This window comes from Trachinotus anak, unplaced genomic scaffold (assembly GCF_046630095.1).
Source record: "Trachinotus anak isolate AG129_WGS33_773 ecotype Australia unplaced genomic scaffold, CSIRO_AGI_Tana_v1 ptg000018l, whole genome shotgun sequence".
Lineage (NCBI taxonomy): Eukaryota > Metazoa > Chordata > Actinopteri > Carangiformes > Carangidae > Trachinotus > Trachinotus anak.
Window position 1 is genome coordinate 18,442,501 of NW_027273869.1, and position 19,234 is coordinate 18,461,734.

The 19,234-nt window shown below is 41.4% G+C and overlaps 1 protein-coding gene across 5 annotated transcripts in view; it reads left to right on the forward strand.

Moving 5' to 3' along the window:
• The first annotated feature begins 5,602 nt into the window (after window positions 1-5,602).
• The window catches only part of plxnb2a.1 (plexin b2a, tandem duplicate 1), a 166,554-nt gene continuing 152,922 nt past the window's right edge, over window positions 5,603-19,234 (forward strand). For 3 of the 5 annotated variants that reach the window (XM_071502764.1, XM_071502762.1, XM_071502767.1), the window contains exon 1: window positions 5,604-6,120. The gene's annotated coding sequence lies outside the window, so the exon portion shown is untranslated. Of the gene's footprint in view, window positions 6,121-19,234 lie in introns of all 5 variants that reach the window. The other 2 variants (XM_071502766.1, XM_071502765.1) reach the window with 1 other exon arrangement.

Below are 19,234 nucleotides of genomic sequence, written 5' to 3' on the forward strand. Positions count from 1 at the left end.
TAAAGAATCTGACACCAAAGCTGCAGTTTCACTTGTTGCAGTTTGATTCTTTAAAACAAGTGAGTGTTTGTCCCTAAAAACAGCTGAATTTCTCTGCTAGTTAAGTTGTAACTATCCTGGATCAGAACTGGATAACTCTGACTGAACCAAGAAATTGGACGTTTGTAAAATATTGGTTAAATCTGCCCTAGAGGTGAAATCTATGGTCATCATCAATCCAAAATGGCTGTCTAGTTTGGATTTCATGAACTCTAGAACTAGGTTGTGGGGTTAAATAGTATGACTATTTACTGTCCTGAATGCCCACTATTCTAAATAATTTTGGCCTGTCCCTGGTGGAAGGTGACAGCTTTGACTACATCTAGTCCCCAGTTGTCAGGTTGGCCAAGTTGACTCCGTCCTGAGAGAAGAGACATCCTGAGTCCAGATGGAAAAATGGCTTCAAAAAAGGTTTCATCCCCTCTCATTTGAACTGTGCGTCGTAACAACAAAGTTCATCACATTAAAAAACTTTATTCATTTTGATTGATTGTGGTTGTCTGTCCAGCCCTGTGGGGCTGTGCTTTGAGCTAAAAGCTCATATAAACATGTTGATGTTAACTAGCTTATTTCAGTGTGCTAGCATGCCAACATTTTATTAGCAATGAACACAAGGCAGGTGGCACTAGATGAAAAGTCAGAGGATCACCAAAGTCATTATGATTCAACCTCTGAGAACCATGAATGCTTGTACCAAAGGTTGTACCAATGAGTCCAACAATTGTTAACATATTTCAGTGAATAAGTGAAAACTTCGACCTACAGGTGTCACAAGAGGAAAAGTCAGAGGATCATCAAAGTAATCAGGGTTCGTCCACTGGGAACCATGAACATCCATACAAAATTTCATGGCAATCCATCAAATAGTTGTTGAGATATTTCAGTCTGGACCAAAATGATGCAGAGACCAACACCGGCACACTGTTAGCAAGGTTAGAAATATTGAAAAATATCAACTGCTGACAACTGTTGTCTGTATTCTCCTTTAAAAGTCCACTTTGATTCTCTGTCTTCTCTGACTGAAACACTCCCTGTCAACAGATCTGAGAGAACTGCAGTGAAATCTTTGATGGTCAGTCTAAAATCGTGGTCCAGCTTAACCTTAACCTTAACCATATCTCTGGATGCCATGCACAGGTGTAGTAGAAAGTGAGAATTGTCTTTGATTGGTGATAATGTTGGTAGGCCTGAACGTGGGCAGAGGCTGCAAACAAGCTTTGTTTAAGTCCCCATGAGAGAACATGAGAGGCAGTGTGGTGTGTATGACTATGTGTGTCTCCGTGTACCAACCCAAGTCTACATAATGTGTATTGTCTGGCGTCGGGTTGTCTCTGAAATGCATGAAAGGGTGTGTACCCAGGAGTGTGTGTCAGTATTTGCATCTGCTTTGTTAGAGGAGACAGTGTAAACACACACAGACACACAAAGTCACACACACACAGCCTGGTCGTTCCAGCGCTGTGTTTAACAGCTCACTTAGTCGACCAGTCAACCCCGCAAACCAGAAACACTGCCGGTCAAGCAGGCATTCATATGATCAGCAAGTCAAATACACGGGCTGCCACACACACACACACACACACACACATACACACACCTGTACTGCTATCTTTGTGAGGACTCTCATTGACATAATGCACTCCCTCCCCCCTTCCCCTCATCCATCACAACTAAATGCTTGACCCTAACCTAAACCTTTGTAACCATCCATCCATTAGCTATATCACTTATCCTTTGAAGGTCACGGGGTGGGGGTGGGGGGGTGGAGTCAATCGCAGCTGACATTGGGTGAGAGGTGGGGTACACCCCGGACAGGTCTCGACCGTGACCTGAGCTTAAAACCAAGTCAAACAGCCCTTTGAAGTTATTTCAACTTCACTTTCAGAAAAATGTTCTCACTGTCTACGGTCTATAACTCTCAAACTGGTCCTCACAAGGATAGAATGACAAGTACACACACGCACACACACGCACACAGAAGACGGATAATTACCCACTGAGATGAACAGACAGACAGTTTGTCAGCCAGACTGATGAGTTAACTAGTCAGCCAGTCAGTGATTTAGGCACTTAATGAGTCTATCAGTACAACATGACTGACACACTCACACCCTGACTGTGTGTGTGTGTGTGTGTGTGTTTGTTCCATTCAAAACCAGCCAAGGATTCATGTGCAACTAGTCTTCGTAACTACATCTCCCATGAACCTTAGCCATAAGTGTCCTGTGGTTGTTGTGCAGAACAACACTGGTAAAGTTTTGCGCTGCTGTGGTTGTAAAACTCCACGTTAGTTCATAACAGGGTCGGGAAAAAAGCTCTTTTTGAAGAAAACATGTTGAATGAAGATTACTGGATCAAAGGCTGCAGCTTTAAACACTGAATCGCTTCATTTGGAACTTCAATAACCACCACGCATGGTCAGATTAACCTCCCAGCATGCCCTGGGGCAAAGATTTGTTGACCGCCACCATACATGGCACTTTCATTACTTCCCCAGGCACTAGGAAACCAAACAGTACTTTAGAGCCGAAATAAGTAGTTAATGAATATTAGTCATCTGAGAGGAAGTTAACTGGCAACAAACTGATGAATCATCTCAGCAAATATGACAAAAATCCACTGGTGTGTGTGTTTTCTCAAATGTGAACATCTTTACATCTCAGACAAAAAGTGTTTATGTAAACTTGTCCTTCAGGGATAAAATAATGAGCATTTTTCACTACTTTTTAAATGTTTATACACTAAATATTAATTAGTCATTAAAGTAAATAACTGTAAGAACTACTGGTAATAAAAGCAACTCTTGTTTGCAGCTGTAAATTATTACTTCTTTGCCTGAGGGCTTTTGTGTATTAATTACTTGAAAGCTGGAAAAACATGAAAGCAATTTCATAAAACAACAGCTTTAGGTTCAATATGAACAGGTAAGCTCTTAAAGCTAGATTTCACACAGGGTCCCTCTACAAGACTGGGACCAAGACGGAGGATGGAGGACCTGCAAATTCCTAACAAACTGATTCATCAAATAATGCAGACAAAGACATAGAAGCTTGTTGACATATTTTCCAACACTTTAGGATCCGGTTTAAGTTTCCATCCAGTGTGAGCTGTGAAAACAGAGCAGTACAGATAAACTGCAGTAAAAGTGAAACGTCTGAATCATGCTTCATCTTTAATGTTTGCCGGTCTGAATGTGATTAGTGAGGCCTGTGACGAACAAGGCGCAGCTCATCCAAAAACACTTCTGCAGCAGCTGGATCGAAACACAAACTGAAGAGAAATGTCAGACGATAGATCTGCGCTGCACTGAGAGCTCCCAGCAAAGACACATCACCACCGTCAGACACGAGCACCTTCATCACTGACTCACACACGTTCAGGTGGTTGTGATCTGCATGACTCTGAGTCAATCTGCTCTCAGTCTGGACCAATCAGAGCAGAGCTGGATAACGCTGTCTGACGCTGTTATAAAGAGGACAAGTCATGCCTCGATGGAAAGGCCAAAAATAGAAGATTACATAAAAAAATGATAAAAGATATTAAATCTATAAAATATGACTATAATGTTATACAACATTTTAAATCTAATGCAGTGCATCAATAAATCCAATCGAATGTAAAACATAAACCATATTAATCATCCAGAAGATTAACAACCATATAAAAAAATAAATAGAAACAGTAGAAAATAAAAGCCTACACTTAATTTTGGCAAGTAATATATTATTATTTTCCACTTTCCTCTTGCTAATGAAAATAAAAAACTTTATTCCCTGCCCATGACACTTGACCTCTTGACATCCAGCTCCTCTAAAACACACACACACACACACCAGCAGCTTATTCCGCTCCACATAAATCACTCCAGCCATACCAGGCGACTTGCACTGCTTCAAGTTGCTCTAATGCACTGATGCCTACTGTAACATTCAGGAGACTTATGAAACAAAAGGTTAGGCCCCTGAATGGTCCAGTGTCAAGGATTACTTCTGAGACAAATTCTCCAACAACAAAGCCTCCATTGTGCCCCACCAAGCCCTTGAATTAGCAGCGGGGGCGACTGCACGCTTAACTGGGCTTGACAGCCCGACTACTCTCCCAGACCTCTCTGAAGGTTTACTCAGATTGTTTCGATCTCAAATGTCTAAAAAAATTAAAAGACTGAAACGAGAACGAAAAACGTATCGATAAAATGAAAAATAAATCCAATTGATGTCTGTGGGGAGCATAAATAGATTATTTTGTATATAGATTAATCTATTTAAAAGTAGGCCTCAGCCTAAATATGGATTAAGCTGCAACATCTGTCAGAAAGAAGCAGCAGTTTCTGCAGGGGATTCTGTTTCCTGCATGTCTTTTCTTTTCCGCTGAAGTAGCTTGTTCCCTGGTTAAAGGACGTGTTTTTGTGGTGATCACACTGGTATTAAATCCTGTTATTTTCCTGATTATTTAAAGAGGTTTTTGGTTTTCTTTAACGGCCTTCAATTGAAACCCGTGGGACCAAGTTTTATCTTCCAGCGTCAAGTCCTAAAGGTGGAAGTGTACGTCTTCCTGTTGCAATTTTCAAAATAAAACATAAAAAAAAAATAGAAGCCTGGTTTGTTTTGACAAAAAAACTTTGCACATTAGTCTAAAAATACAATATCACAGGGATCGGTATTTTCTTTTTGTGTGTGTGTGCATGTGCATTTATCAAAGTCATGTGTGTCCTCATCAAATCCAAACATTTTTTTCAGCTCAGTTCAGTTGCTTTGTGGGACAATAGTGTGCATCAACTGGACTTGAAAAATTAAGAATTGTATCTTTTTTTTTCTTTGTTTTCTTTATTAAATAAATATATTATATTTATTTCTATTATATTTTAGCATTTGCTTTGCTTTAATTTGTGCCACCCAGAGAGAACATGCATCTGTTCACTTCTCTCGACTGACTTTGTTGCCTTTGAGTTCACACCTCCTCTAAAATTTGCTTAAAAGCCTCGGACCGACTCCATATCCTTTACATAATTTAAATTTATCACAAAATGGTGAGGGATGTGCACCACTGGCAGGTTCTCCCTCCTCCACCCTGAGGCCCTGGTCTGTCAAAATCTAGTTTGAAGATTTGTATTGATTTGTTGTAAAGTTGTGTTTTATCTTTTTTTTCCCCTGTGGGTCAAATAAAAACTGCCCATCATTACTCCCTGAAGGGCAAGTTCACATATTCATATTATTCAAATTATTATTATTTATGGCCATTGGTCAAAAAGCCAACATGTTTAGTTTACTAACACATAAAACTGGGAAATATTCACATTCGAGAAGCTGGTACCAACTTTTTTTTGGCATTTTTGATTTAAAAAAAGAAAAAAAAAACTAAAGTTAAAGATCAGAAATCAGATTGATTTTCTATAAATCCTTATTTAGTCATCATCCTGTTTCATCCTGTTTTAACTCCATTATTTTGCTGTGGCTCTTCTTGCTTTGTAATGTCCCCATACTTTTTATTTTGAAAGAAAACTAAAGCCACTTCTGGTGTTTTCCTGGGTAACTCTGCCTAACTTGACCGGCCTGTGGGAGCCTGCAGGCGGTGGGGGTTTAGTGTAGGGAAAAGAGGAGGAGGAGGAGGAGGAGGAGGAGGAAGAAAAACGCTCATCCAGATCCTCCCCAGTCTTGTTGCGTGTCGCGCTGTTTGCAGCTGAGCACAGAAAACACACTCACACACACACACACTCCTGCCACAGGAAAAACACTACATGTGTGTTTGCGTGTGTGTTGGCTCAGTCAGGAACTCCACCTGAGCCGGGCGGGCATGTAGCTCACCGGGTCCTGGGCGTGGGGAGGACGGAGGAAGCCGCGTCCACGCACTGTCGTGGGAATATTGTAGAAGTAAAGTTCGGCGGCTGCGCAGCTGAGCCGCACGTCGCTTCGCCCCGGTTCGCCCGTCGGGACCAGTTCCCGCACACCAGGATGTACATTTGGGAACTTTTGGAGGGACCGGCGACGCAGAGGAGCAGTTTGATTGTCCAACTTTTGGTATTTTGGGGAATATAGTGAGAAAAGGCGGCTGCGCCAGTGAGAGACGCCAGCGGCAGATCCAGAGGTGAGCAGCACTTTCTACTGTCATGAAGATTTCACTCTTTTTTATTTATTTATTTATTTATTTTTGCTAAGTTTCGCAAAAACCCACTTTACCCCAAAGCCTATCACTACAAGAAAGCTGCTGGGGGGTTTTTAAGATTTGTGAAATACACGTGATTTCTTATCAACGCATTGCCCCATGATAAGTCTCTTGTTTAGAGAACGTCACACCGAACCCCGCTTATGAAACTGGAAATTTAATGATTTCTTGAGTAGTAATAAATTACACATGCTCCTTGTAAAATAATTTGTCGTGTTTTACATATAGCATGTAGGTGTTGGATATTCGGCATACAAGCTATCCCCAAGTACCGTGTTGTTTAAAGATAAACTTTAAGAATTGATTTCATTCATGTTACAAGCTGCTATCGACGTAGTGGAAGGTGATTGGGGTGTTCAGTGGGACCGGTGAGTCGGAGCGCGGGGGTATTGTAAAACTTAGGATGACATAACTTTTGTTTTTACGTTTTGTATGTAAGCCGAAATGGAGACTGGGCTACAATGATTCGCTCCAGTGGTTTGAACGCGTTGTGTAATTTCTAGTTTTTGCTGAAAGGTGAGGTAACCGCGAATTTCAAGATTTTTTAAACTGAGTCTGGCGTGGCGGTCTGTGCATATGGGAGACGACGGAATGTGTTGGGACTAATCAAGACTCAGAAGAACATCTGGAGCCGCAGCTTGTGGGCTGATCCTGTTGAGCGAGTGACACGGCTGCGGGACTGTCTTCCAGACCGGACTGACTTCTTCCACTGTTAACTTCCTGTGCTGGCATTTACAGCAGCTGTACACAGCCATTATCTGATATTGATTCTCCTCATTAAGTCTGTACCAGTCCCAGGGAGGATAATGGGAGGTTAGGGGAGGATTTTAAAGCTCTGAGCTCTGAGGGTTGTAACTCAACATTAGTTAGACATCCAGTGTAATATCCCCAGCACTGTATTCATTTGCTCTGCTGTAGTAAACAGATGCTTTTTGACGGCAGTATTGATCAGAAGTGCTTAACCCATTACAGCAGCAGCCAGAGAATGATTGTATTAGTCAAATCTTTGGCTCCAGAGGTCATTAAAACACACTGACCCCCATCTCATGTGTGGAGCCATGAATCTCTGAAAACACTGTGTTGTTGTCCATCTGCGTCAAAGCATTGCTGTACATGATGGGAGGGTAATTGCCCGTGGTGTCAGTTAATGGGTTAGAATAGCCTCCACACTGCACCTTGAGCTCTGGAGTCATAAAACCATTGCAGCTACAGTGGTGCCGCTCTGTGTAGACTCAGGCTGTTGGATGTTATGGCTAATATAATATAAAACCCGGAACAGCCGAGCTTTCAGTTTCAAGGCTGTTTGAACAGTTCATTGTCATGTTTTAATTTACTGCAGTCACCAGGGGGAAGTTTGGATGTGCAGTTTTCTTTTTTGGAGTAAATCTTGGAGACATTTGCTGTTTTTACAGTTTCTTCTCTTTTGCATGCACACACGGCATGAAAGCAAGAAATATGGCTGAAAACGACGACTTTTAAAACTCAAAACGTGCAGCGAACTGCAGGCTCAGACTTCCTGTGTCCACAAGAGTGATGACAATTAATTCTTGTTCAATTAATGTTTCCAGGAAACAGCACTTCTAATGTGTTCCCAAAGCAATCGATGGTTCAAAAGCTCTAGGTCCCTTTGAAAAAGCTCTTTGGTAAATCCTTTTTTAATGTTTTGCCAGGAGCCAGGCTATTTCAGCGAAAGCCTCAACACATGCCTCCGCACACAGCACAATACGTACACTATCTCCTCTTTTGTGAACTGGCTGTGTAAAATTAGTTAGTGAGCGGTTGAGCTTTATATTGAACAGCCTTAGGGACACAGCGCACAGTGTTTTACATTATCTCCTGACTTGGAAATGGAGCACGGTTCTTGGGAGTTTAGACAAACATTTCTTGGAGGTAAAAGAAATTTCGTTGATTGTCTTTCGGGCAGATTCAGCAAAAGAGCTGACAGGCAATTTTATAATATACAAAGAAGGAGCTGAAAGAAAGAAAAAATCAAAGGGCAACAACCTCTTTTTAAATCATGTTGATATGAGATTCATGATCTGGGGCGGTCAGCAGGTCAGCTGGGTGTTTTTGGATAACCTGGTACAGCTAGACGTGTTTTTCACTCAGTAGCAGAGCTCAGGGCGTCTTGATATTGGCTTTCTCTTCTGTCTGTTTGTTTTTCTGACTGGACTTTACTTTGATCTGAAGGCTCAGTCAGACCAGATTTGGTGGGATTAAATGTACTCGTGTGTTGTGGTGAAAACCAGGCTGCACTGGAGGCTCACTTGGGTGTCCTTTCTCTTGGTCCTTAAAGCAAGAAGAGGTAACTTTTGATGGAACAAATAACGCAAGCTGAGCTGTAGACACCGAGCAGACGGAGCTCTCAGCAGCACAGCAGCTTAAACCGATTCATTACTTTGTGATCGGGCCATCGGCCGGTTCATGGTACATTTAGATCGACCCAGGGGACCGAATATCGATACACTCACATCTTTTAAATTAAAACCGATTTCCGATGCCGTGTGTTCTTTTTCAGGAGGAGACACCCAAAGCATAATCTTTGTTGCCCTTTGAATCTGCAGCCACAAACACATTACTGAATTTGTGACTTGCTTGTTTGTCCCTTATCACTTTGGCTCCACCCAACACAGAGCCAATAAGATGTAGAGGAATGTTTGTGCTCCTTAACCTCTAATCAGCCAGAGAGAGAGAGAGAGAGAGAGAGGGGGAGGGTTGAACTGTACATTAACGGAGCCTACACAGGGAGACGATCAGAAACCAGTTTGAGTGGAATGCAGGCGGGCGGCTGAGGAACTCTCTGTCACTCTGACGTGGCTGTGAAATGAAAGAGAGCTCGAGAGTCAGATTTCATGAATCCAATAATCCTTCAAGTAATAAGTAAACAGTGAAATTAGTGCGGGGAAAACACACAACCCACATCCAATAACTTCACGGTGCTGACGTGTGACAAATTTGGCAGGTTCTGCTTGTCAGCCTGCTCCTCTTATTGGTCGCAGATTTGACATGGTGTATAAATGAGTTGTGTGAGGAGGAGGGCTGAGTGATGGTTCAGCCAAATCATATGGTGACGATGCAGTCTCGTGTTTTTCTCCAAGGCTGTGTTTCTAAAAAGGAGTGATTCTCAGTAATTACAAACCAACAGAATTAGTTACTAAAACTTTTGTTCGACAAGGAATCTGGTCTCTGAAGCAAAACAGTGGAGCAAGTGAAAGCAGCAACGCTACGAGGTAAAAATACTGTTACCAATACAAGTCCTGCTTTCAAGCACAAGTTAGAGCTTTATCTTTTTAATAATGTATGGAGAGCGCTGTGAATCCCAGCGTGTAGCTCTGCAGAGCTCCAACCTGTGCAGGTCTAATCAGCAGCATAACTGAGAACTGCTCAGTGGAAATGTGGGGCCTTGAAGCAGTAATAATGCAGCGTACTTTATAAGCTACTAAATGTAGTTGTCAAACAATTGCAGTGCAGTAAAAAGTACAGCATTTCTCTCACAAATGTTGTAGTGTAGAAGTTTAAAATGGCCTGAAATGCAAATATTTGTATTTGTACCTGAAAACTGTTCTGAAGTGCAACATTTAAGTGAATGAACTTTGACACAAGGAACTTGTTTTGAAAATCATAATTTTATATTATTATAAAGATATTTAGTTTTATTTATTTATATAAAAGTTTTACAAAGACTGATTGTTGATTAAAATAACTTTTCACAGACAGAACTTTACGTTTAAGTGTGAAACAGAGCTTGAAGGTCTGAGTTTGGATACAACAGGTTGTTCTGATGTCCAGATCCACAGTTTGGTGCAGATCTTGGGGGGGGTGGGGTGGGTGTTGAATGTGCCAGTGTCGAGCTTATTCTCCATCTTGAGCCAAGTAAACTAACCTAACAGGCGTGATTACTCAATTATGCTTGGACTGAAATAGTCATATGACGCATGCAGTTATATTTGCCTTATTCATAGAGAGTCTAGAAACTGCCAGCAAAGCTCTTACAGATGCTGTTTGTTTAACTTTTTTTTTTTTTTTAATGCATTTTGTAGTTTTACAGTGTGCACTATTATCATGTCCTGTCTCTATTGGAACCATGTGGTTGTTTTTGGTCCAAACCTACAGTCGCTGCTGTGTTGAAACACCGAAATAAGCATCTTCACTGTTGGAAAAAAAAAGAAACGACCTCAAAGCCTGAAATTAAATTATACTTCATAACTTGGCAGCGAGGCCAAGTGAAGACGGAGAGAGGGAAAACCACTTAAAAGTTTGCTCTGCTTTCACCATGTTGTGGTGATTAAAAACAGGAAGGGACTGCTAGTCCTCAAAGGTCAGAGGTCAGGGGTCAATGGCAGCGAGAGCATGAATGCACAGTCACAGACATTCACACACAGATCTGCACAAATGTGTGTTCCACTGTTTGTCGGGTTCTAATTAGTTCGCCTGTGTTTGTATTTGAATTGATGTGATTTATTGCAACCCTGAGTGTGTGTATTTGTTCCCCATTGTCTTTGGCAGGGATGTTAGTTCCCACTTTTACATATTTACATGTTTGTGTGCAGCAGTTCGTGCCTTCAGAACAAAGATGATGCAGGTATTTGGTTTGTTTTAAGTGCACATGCAGGGACTGGAGATGAATATGAAGACAGTGGTGCGTTCAGTGAGATAGAGGGAAGGCAGCATGATCATCTGTGCACTGCGATGGCATAAATATGTCAGCCATCAGAACTGTTTATAACAAGGTACCTGTCCTGGTTGTTTTATGGTAATGTTGAATGTGATGATGTGGTTTTGTTTGTCAGGTATTTCACACATTTCTTACGGGTAATTCTGTCGGTTAAGTTCCTCAGTTGATTTTGCAATAATCCCTCAGTACATGTTGATCTTGTGATCTATAAGTTCACTACCAATGCAGAGGATTTTCTCCATATTTGCCCACACCTATAGTAAACATATGGCGTGTTCCTGTATGTTATGCATGGGATTACCTCTACACACATTTTCAGATCCGTGGGGCTGCAAGTGAAGCTTATTTACCGTCATCAGCAATTCACTGATTCATCTACTGCTCAATAAAACCCCCAAAAACAGTGAAAAATGTTCACGTCTGAGGGACATGTTTGGCATTTTTGCTTGAAAAATGACTAAAACGATTAACGGATCAAAAGAGTTACTAATTAATTTCCTTCCACTTGACTAATTGATTAATTGTTGCAGCTTTAATATGGATGCTATTTAAAATATTAATGTAACAAATGGTATTGCACTGGAAACACGTGGCGTTAACCTATTTCTGTCTTGTTTTGGGACAAACAGTTAAGGCTGAATTGCTCAGCCAATTAATCATCAGCGTTATTATTTTAATATTTAAGAATCACTTGTTGAGCAGCAAAAATGCAAAACCTTTGCTGGTTCTAGTCTCTTAAAATTTGAGCATTTGTTGTTTTTCTCAGTTTTATTTCATTTTAAATGGAACATCTTTGGGTTCTTTAAAAATAATCCTTGATTTACTTGAGAAAATAATAATCAGACGATTGAATGCTAAAAATAATTGTTAACTGTTAATGCAACTTTATTTTTTTTTAGTGTACATCTGGTTGGTTTTTCAGTTTTTCAGTATTTAACTTCACCTCTACATGTGGAGCCTCTTCGTGATCATCCACCAGATTCTTTTTTCCTGATTTTTTTTCTAGACACCTTTGATATCTTCTCATTGCAGGGGTGTTTTCTCACACTTCCTTTACATTATAATGAGGACACTCGCTCATGCAGCCTGTTGGTAATAAACAGAAAATGGTGCCGATGCTAAGGAAACAGATCTGCAGCTTCTCTGCTTCTCATCTGCTCCTTTTCATCTCACAGTGTTTTTTGTCTTCGTTGTCTTTAAAAAAAAAAAAAAAAAAATGCTGTTACTTCCAGAAACATCAAAAACATCACTTTTTTGTGCTGCAGAGAAGTTTTTTCTTCCCAGGATGCAGGTACCTGTGTGTAGGTGTTCACATCAGCAGATGCAGAAGCTTCATGCAAAAGCACCATTCATTTAAGTGAAAAAGATGCAAATCTATAGCAAAGCCTGGCAGCCATTAGCATCAGCAAACATCAGGACAGTTTGGTTAAACTGGATCAATCACAGAAAAATATACTAAATGATCCAATTTACAGCCTCAGAGTGGTTCCCTTAAGTGCTTCTTTAAACCATGAAAATAACTCAAAGAGGGTAAACAGGCTGGTTTAATGTGTCTGCCTCCGGGGCTGGACTGTGTGTGTGTGTGTGTGTGTGTGTGTGTGTGTAGTAGCTGACTGAGGATTGTGTTTGTCCAGCTGTTAATGTGTTGGTGTCATTAAGCTGCTGTTGTCTGAAGAAGCCTGTCTGACTGATGATGGCCTGTGCTGCTTTCTACTTGATTTCCTTTTAGTAAAGTAACCATGGCACCCGTCTGGCCCATACGCCGAGGGTTGGGTTGTGTGGGTCGACCCTGGGTGGGGGTGGGTGTGAGGGGACATTCCTGTCACTCAACACTTACAGGATAGATTGGGCTGTTTTAAAACAACAGTCAGGTGCCAACACTGAAACAGGATTAGCTTGCTGTGGTCGTTCCTCCTAGTGATGGAGAACACCGATCACTTACACAAGACGGAGGGAGCTGATCTCTAAATGGCCAGTATGAGCAGAAGGAAAGTTCATATTTGCACCTGACTGTTGTTTGAAGACATTAATTGTATATTCTACCCAAGCAGTGGTTTTACTTTCATCTTTTTGAAGTGAAATTGAAGTTGTTTTGTTTAGAGACTGGAACGTGTCGACGGCAGCGATCAGATTCTCCTTCATTTGGTTTTAGGTACTTTTTAATGTAGTTGAGTTGGAGCAGAAAACAACTGTGTCTCTGTTTCCCCGGGGAATCAAAACAAGCACGACTGGTTGTCTTTAAGTCATTTGCATAAAGTTTCTCAACCTTTCCATGTTGCACTGTTTGGCTACATCCACAGTGATACCTTAAACAGGAAGCAGACTGTCCACTCTGTAGGTAGTTGGTTAGTTACAGGAAATAATGCAAACAAGGACCAGCAATGATGAAAAGTTGGACCAACTGCACAACAGCAAAGTCACTGCTGCTTTTAATTAGTTTTTGTCTGGAAAAGAGTCACATGATCGGAGCATGACGAAACAGGGAAGGATACGTCATCACTGATAAGACCCAATCACTGAGTGTCTGCGTCATCGTGTCCAAAGGTCTTAAACTCCAGAGCAGTGCGGACTCCAGGCATTAAGGTAGCAAAGGTGATGTGTTTTAAAACTAAAATGTAGTCGTGTGGGTGTAGCCTTGAAGACCTTTTGAGTTTGGGTCATGATGAGCATTGACAGCTTGTTTCTGAGGTTCAGTTCACAGCCCTCCAGTGTCGGAGGGAAGGTTGAGGGCCGGTTTATGGTCTCTCAGAAGTGCTTCTTCAGTCTTGCAGTGTGACTCTGACAGAAATTAGATGTTTTATAGTCACTCAGAGCAGCCACACTGAAAGATGGAATCAGAGGTGGCCGTGACAGAGACGGGACAGACAAAAAACTGGGATAATGGTGCATATTTCCAGTCTCTCCAGGAGGACTCAGAAGTGTTGCTTTCAAAGCTATCTGACCATCTGACAAGCAGTTCAGACAGAGCATAAATCCCACTTAAGAGTTGGCCAAATTCACAAGCTGATGTCCAATTAGGGAGTCTTTTTTTTTTCCATTTGTGCATGATTGCATCATTCTGGCATTTTTAATCAGTCCTAAGTTTCAAAGACGAATTCTGAAGGAGAGAAAGAACAGAAATAAAATCCCTGAAATGAAAAGAACAAAGAAAAACCTCAGTCAGTTGTGTGTCTTGAACTGTGCACGAACCCCTGCTGCCCTTGTGCCAATTTGTAAAGCGAATGGGTGTGAACGCAAAACACATGATTATTCTGTCACTCAATCACTTTGACAAGGACCACGGTGATAAATCCATTTGTGAGCTGAAGAAGAAACAAACAAAAAAAAAAGCCAAAATCTAATTTCCAACCTTCTTAACATCAGCGACTCGGGTGCAGTGTTTGTTCTTATTTACCTTCTTTCTTTCTCGTCATGAATAATTAGCTGCTTTCTAAAAAACCTCACTGGCATTCAGATATTAACATCCATCCCCCTGTGCCCTGGAGGTCATTTCCCACAGTTGGTACAGATTATGTTCTCACTCCTACAAAATGACCCTTGAGTTGTCTGGAAACAGCAGGGAGGTTTTTGTTACTTCAATAAGCTTAAGAGAATGGAATAAACCAAAGAAATCCTCAAGAATGCTACATAAAACAGTCTCTGTACGTAAAGTGATAATGAGAATTAAATGAGAGCGGTTATCAAGAGATCAGTAAGCCACCACTTTATCTTTTCAATGTGTTGGAGGGAAATTTTAATGTTTATCTCCAAAGACAATTTCATGTAAATGGACATTTTGGCAAGATGAGATTTTCGTGCAGCATCGACATTTTGCAAATTGTTCCTGTCGTTTCTCCATTTCTGTCTTCCACATCACAAACACGGGGAGGGAGGCCTGACAGCAAAAGAAAAAAACAAAAAACATCACATCAAGTCAGATCACATTGTCTCGCTGAAGGAGCAATTTGTTAGTCAGTTTTGTCAGCAATCTTGCTTTCACAAAACTCCCAAGAGTGCATTGTCTGCCGCTGGACGAGCCATCAGGCATCATTCATCGTACCCCAGATGCCCTTTAACTTCATCATCATGACTGCTGATACATATACACACACACACCAGTTTATGATGATAGATATTTCTCTGCTGAATGAAGAATGGGGAGCACAGAGGGCCATTTAGCAACCTGGGTATTTCTGGCTGTGTCTCGTCTCTCTCTGCTAATTCAGGGTCACGTCAGCCAGTCTGTTAGGAGATGTTAGATGTGAGGCGTCGCTCTCCTCTCCAGAAAAGACGGAGTAATCATTACATGAATAAAAGGCAGCCGCTTGCTTGGTAAAGAATAGAGGACATGAAAAGAGATGCAAAGACAAAAAGATCGGGGGAGGAGAGCTACAGTGGCCCTCAGTCTAATGATTCTACCCAGCATTTCCTATTTCCATTTAATTTCATACAATGCCTTTAATTACTTGCTATTCTAGTTGCTTAAGTCTATTGTGTGGGTTTATTACAGGGGGACCGAAGGTTTGTTATACTGAGAGATGGATGCACTTCAGGGTTTTCCCTGCTGGTGTTCAGTGGAGTGGTTGTCTTTCATGAAGAGGTGAACAAGCTTTGTGATCTTAAAGGACCATACCATACAAAAATGATTTTCACTATTAATTATTTAGCTGATTATTTGCTCCTTTAATCAATTATTTGCTTATATTTTCAGTCCAAACCCAACGGTATTTTATTTACTATCATAAATGACAAAGAAAAGCTGCAGATCCTCACATTTGAGAAGCTTGAACCAGCAAGTGTTTGATTGAAAAATTACTGAAATGAGTCATTGATTATCAAAATCCATCCATCCGTCCATTTTCTTCCACTTATCTGATAATCCGCTAATTAGTCCAGACCTCCCTCTCCTCAGCAACATTTTCCAGCTCCTCCTGGGGGAAAATGGGATATTATCTCTATCACTTTGATGGAATTGCTGATCAGTTAGTCAATTTATCATTTCAGCTCTAATCTGCTTGGATGATTTCAGACTAATTTCCCTCGTGGAGGTGTACATGTCTTAGATCAGTTAGCTGGGCAGATATCCTGCCTACCAGTGGCTCTGATTGGACAGACTCTGACCAAATATTCTAGCTTGGGGGGGGGGGGGTTTGTCAACTAAAGTGTGTACCTGTGAGATCGATGGCTTGTCAGAGAGTTGTCCCCTCTTCTTGTGGCTTGGCCATGTTGAGGAGGTCTCTGCAAGTTAATTTAGATAATGTACCCTAAACCATTGGGCCTCATTTATAGTAAGACTGGTTGTCAATGATGTAAGCTGCAAACACAGACTCTACTGGGCTGATTGTGTTAAACCACTGGTGCTTTTAAGGCCATGAAACCTGAAGTGGTTTTCATTTAAAAGCAGCAATGGTGTCAGATCTCTAAGCCACAACAAAATCTCTGCATCTATTATAATCAGCTGCCGAATCTTACACAAAAAAACCTCCTCAACCCCCCCGAGCTCCGCCAACAGCCAACAGCCAAAGGAAGGGAGCGCTTTGTTTAAAACCACCGTAAGCCGAGTTGCCGCTGCTTATGTTGATGTTGCATCACTCTAGTGTTGCGTTGGGATTGTGTCGGCTTTGTTTTGCATCCAAAAGAAGAGCAGATAAAAGAAGCATCCGGGCTGAAAACAATGAGATGGATGTTAATTCATCAATGACTGAGACACACGTTGATGCTTCAGCTGCTGCTGGTTGGTTGGTTTGTGGAGCGGTGGATCGGATACGACCTGATGAAACCTGCTGTCCTCTGTTTTAAATCTCTGTAAATGCAATATTGTTGGGTGGGGTGGGGTGGGGGGGGGTGGGGGTTGGTCGGTCGGTTGTGTGCTTGTATTTGTCCATTAGCAACGGAGCATATGTCTAATCTGTGTATCTGTATCTCTGACCCCTCTGTTTGTTTGGATGGGTGAAGAAGATTGAGGTGAAGCCAGGACGCTCCCTGCCACCGTTTATTCTCTCTGTACACCAGAGGTTGTTTTCTTTTCCCACACAAGTAGCTGTTTGGAATTCGACCTTTTGCAACTTGTTGGCACTGACTTTGATGCAGTGCACACTCAGTTTAGCTGGTTACGCTGAGAGCCAGTCTGAGATGACTAAGATGTCTCAGTTGGCTCTACGCCCCATTTAAATGGAAGAAGCATAAATATAAGGAACACCTGTCGGTGTGATGCAATGCAGTTAAACAGCAGCTTCCCAAAACCAACCGTTAAGTGTAATTTCAGATGAGTGTACCTTTTTGATTGGAGGACACAGCAGAACTGGGAGGTAGCACAGGAATCCACTCATGTCATAAATTTTACTTTCTGTTTGCTTCCATTGACTTTAATGTTTTTAAATCTTCCTCTTGTTTCAGTTTTCTCTCTCTCTCTCTCTCTCTCTCTCTCTCTCTCTCTCTCTCCCCCCCATCAGTCCTGGTATCTCACTCCCTCATGCTCATGTTTGCTTCAGCGCCACTTCTTCAGCTCTTAATCCTTCCTGTTGTTGTTCAGGCCTTGGTCACATTGTTCTGTCTGGGTTTGTTATTACTGTCAGAGTCTGACTCACTGGCTACCCCCCCCCCCCCCCATCCCATCCCTTTACAGCCTTTTACATACTTTTCAACCTGCGTGTCTCATAATCTCTGTCAGTAGTTTCTTACATTTTACCTGCCATGTTTGACAGGGGTTTTGAAGATAAACTGACGGGGACGGTTTGAACAAGTTGTTGTCTCCTATTTTCTTTAAACCAGTGACTTTTTACATGAAGTTCAGTTGTATCACATCCTCTGTGGCTCTGCCAGAAGCTTTCTAAAGTCTGGGGATGTGGTGTTTGACAGAAGTGGGCATTTAGCAGGCATGCAGTGTGAATTGTGCTACAGAGTTGCCTTATGGGAAATGTAGGATTATGTGTTTTTTGGAGCTCAGCCATATCCACTGGGAATTTAAAGCCAGAATGTCTCATCCTCTGCTGCTTTGATTTTGACCATTTTTTTAAAATCAGTCTCTTGTGAGTTCCCAAACTTTACAGAATATTTAATAGTGAGAGAAAACTTCTGCTAAAACAGTGAAGTAATTGGACTTTTCTTCCACTGAAGTCTCCTGTTTAGAGTTTTTTTTGTAGAAGAAATCAGATTTTACACTGTTAGATTTGGTTCTTGTGCTTCTTTAAAAGAACAATAGAATTCAGTAATGCAGGAAATGCCTTGTGAAGACAAACTGCAGAGTTGCATTAAAGTTTCTGAACAAAGTGTCACATAAAAGTAGCTAAACAATAGTAATTAGACCAGTGGTTCTCATCTGAAGGGTTGGTATATGAATCACAGGAGTCATGAGCGTAAAGATAGTAACGAAGAGAGAAAAACATGTCTGCTCTGCCAGATGTGGTTTATTTTTTCAGGCTTTTATTGTGATTGACTGTGTAATGACATGCTGCAGTTTCATTGGGCCACCAGCAAAAAGACAATGAAAATAATTGACCTTGATGCAGATTAATCACTGCTGTAAATAATCAAACCACATTATCTGTCATATTCAGGAATTAGCTGTTTGTGTTTCAGCACATTTCACTGAAATAAGTCAGATTCTACATCAGTGTGTGTGTTTAATTGCAGATCTTTTTTAGGATCCTACAGTAATCCAATCAGTATGTGGACTGTTTACAGTTTTCATGACTTCACTCTGGAGATTTCTGATGAGCCGGAGGACTGATGCATGGACGTGATCTGTGGCTGTGGGAATTTCCAGTGTTTTATTTTAGTCTGTGTTGGCGGACAAGTCATTTCAGAGAAAAGGTAACAGAAGATTAAGGAACCGTACTGGAACTGACAGAACCACAGTCTGAGAAGAAGATCTGATAATAAGAAACCAACCATCTGATCACTATTCCTGTAACCACAAACAAAGCATGAAGGTCTGCAGACTTCCCGGGTGTTCAGAGGTGAGTGGTCTCTCTGTGTGGGCTGTAATTAAAACCACGTTTTCACCGAGAGTGTGGAGTCAACTGTGGTGCAGTTTGTGAGGAGGAAATGCTCCTTCAGCACAAAGGTTTATGGGTCGTTAGGAAGCTGGATGTGACATCTGACATTTCATGATTTGCTCTCTCCTGGTATGAGCAGCATGGAGGTCACGTTACTGCCAGAAACACGGTGTTAAACTCCAGCTACAAACATCTGATTTTCACCCTGTTCTCACCAAAATATCAAACGTCACTGCAGTTAAAACTGACAAACTCAATCCGAGAAGTGTTATCTTGCAAATTCCTTCACTGGCAGGTGAAATTAAAGACTTTTTTGAAAGGATTTGTCCTGCTGATCACTGATTTGATGTTTGAATGAGCTATAAAACTGAATTATTGGGTTTCT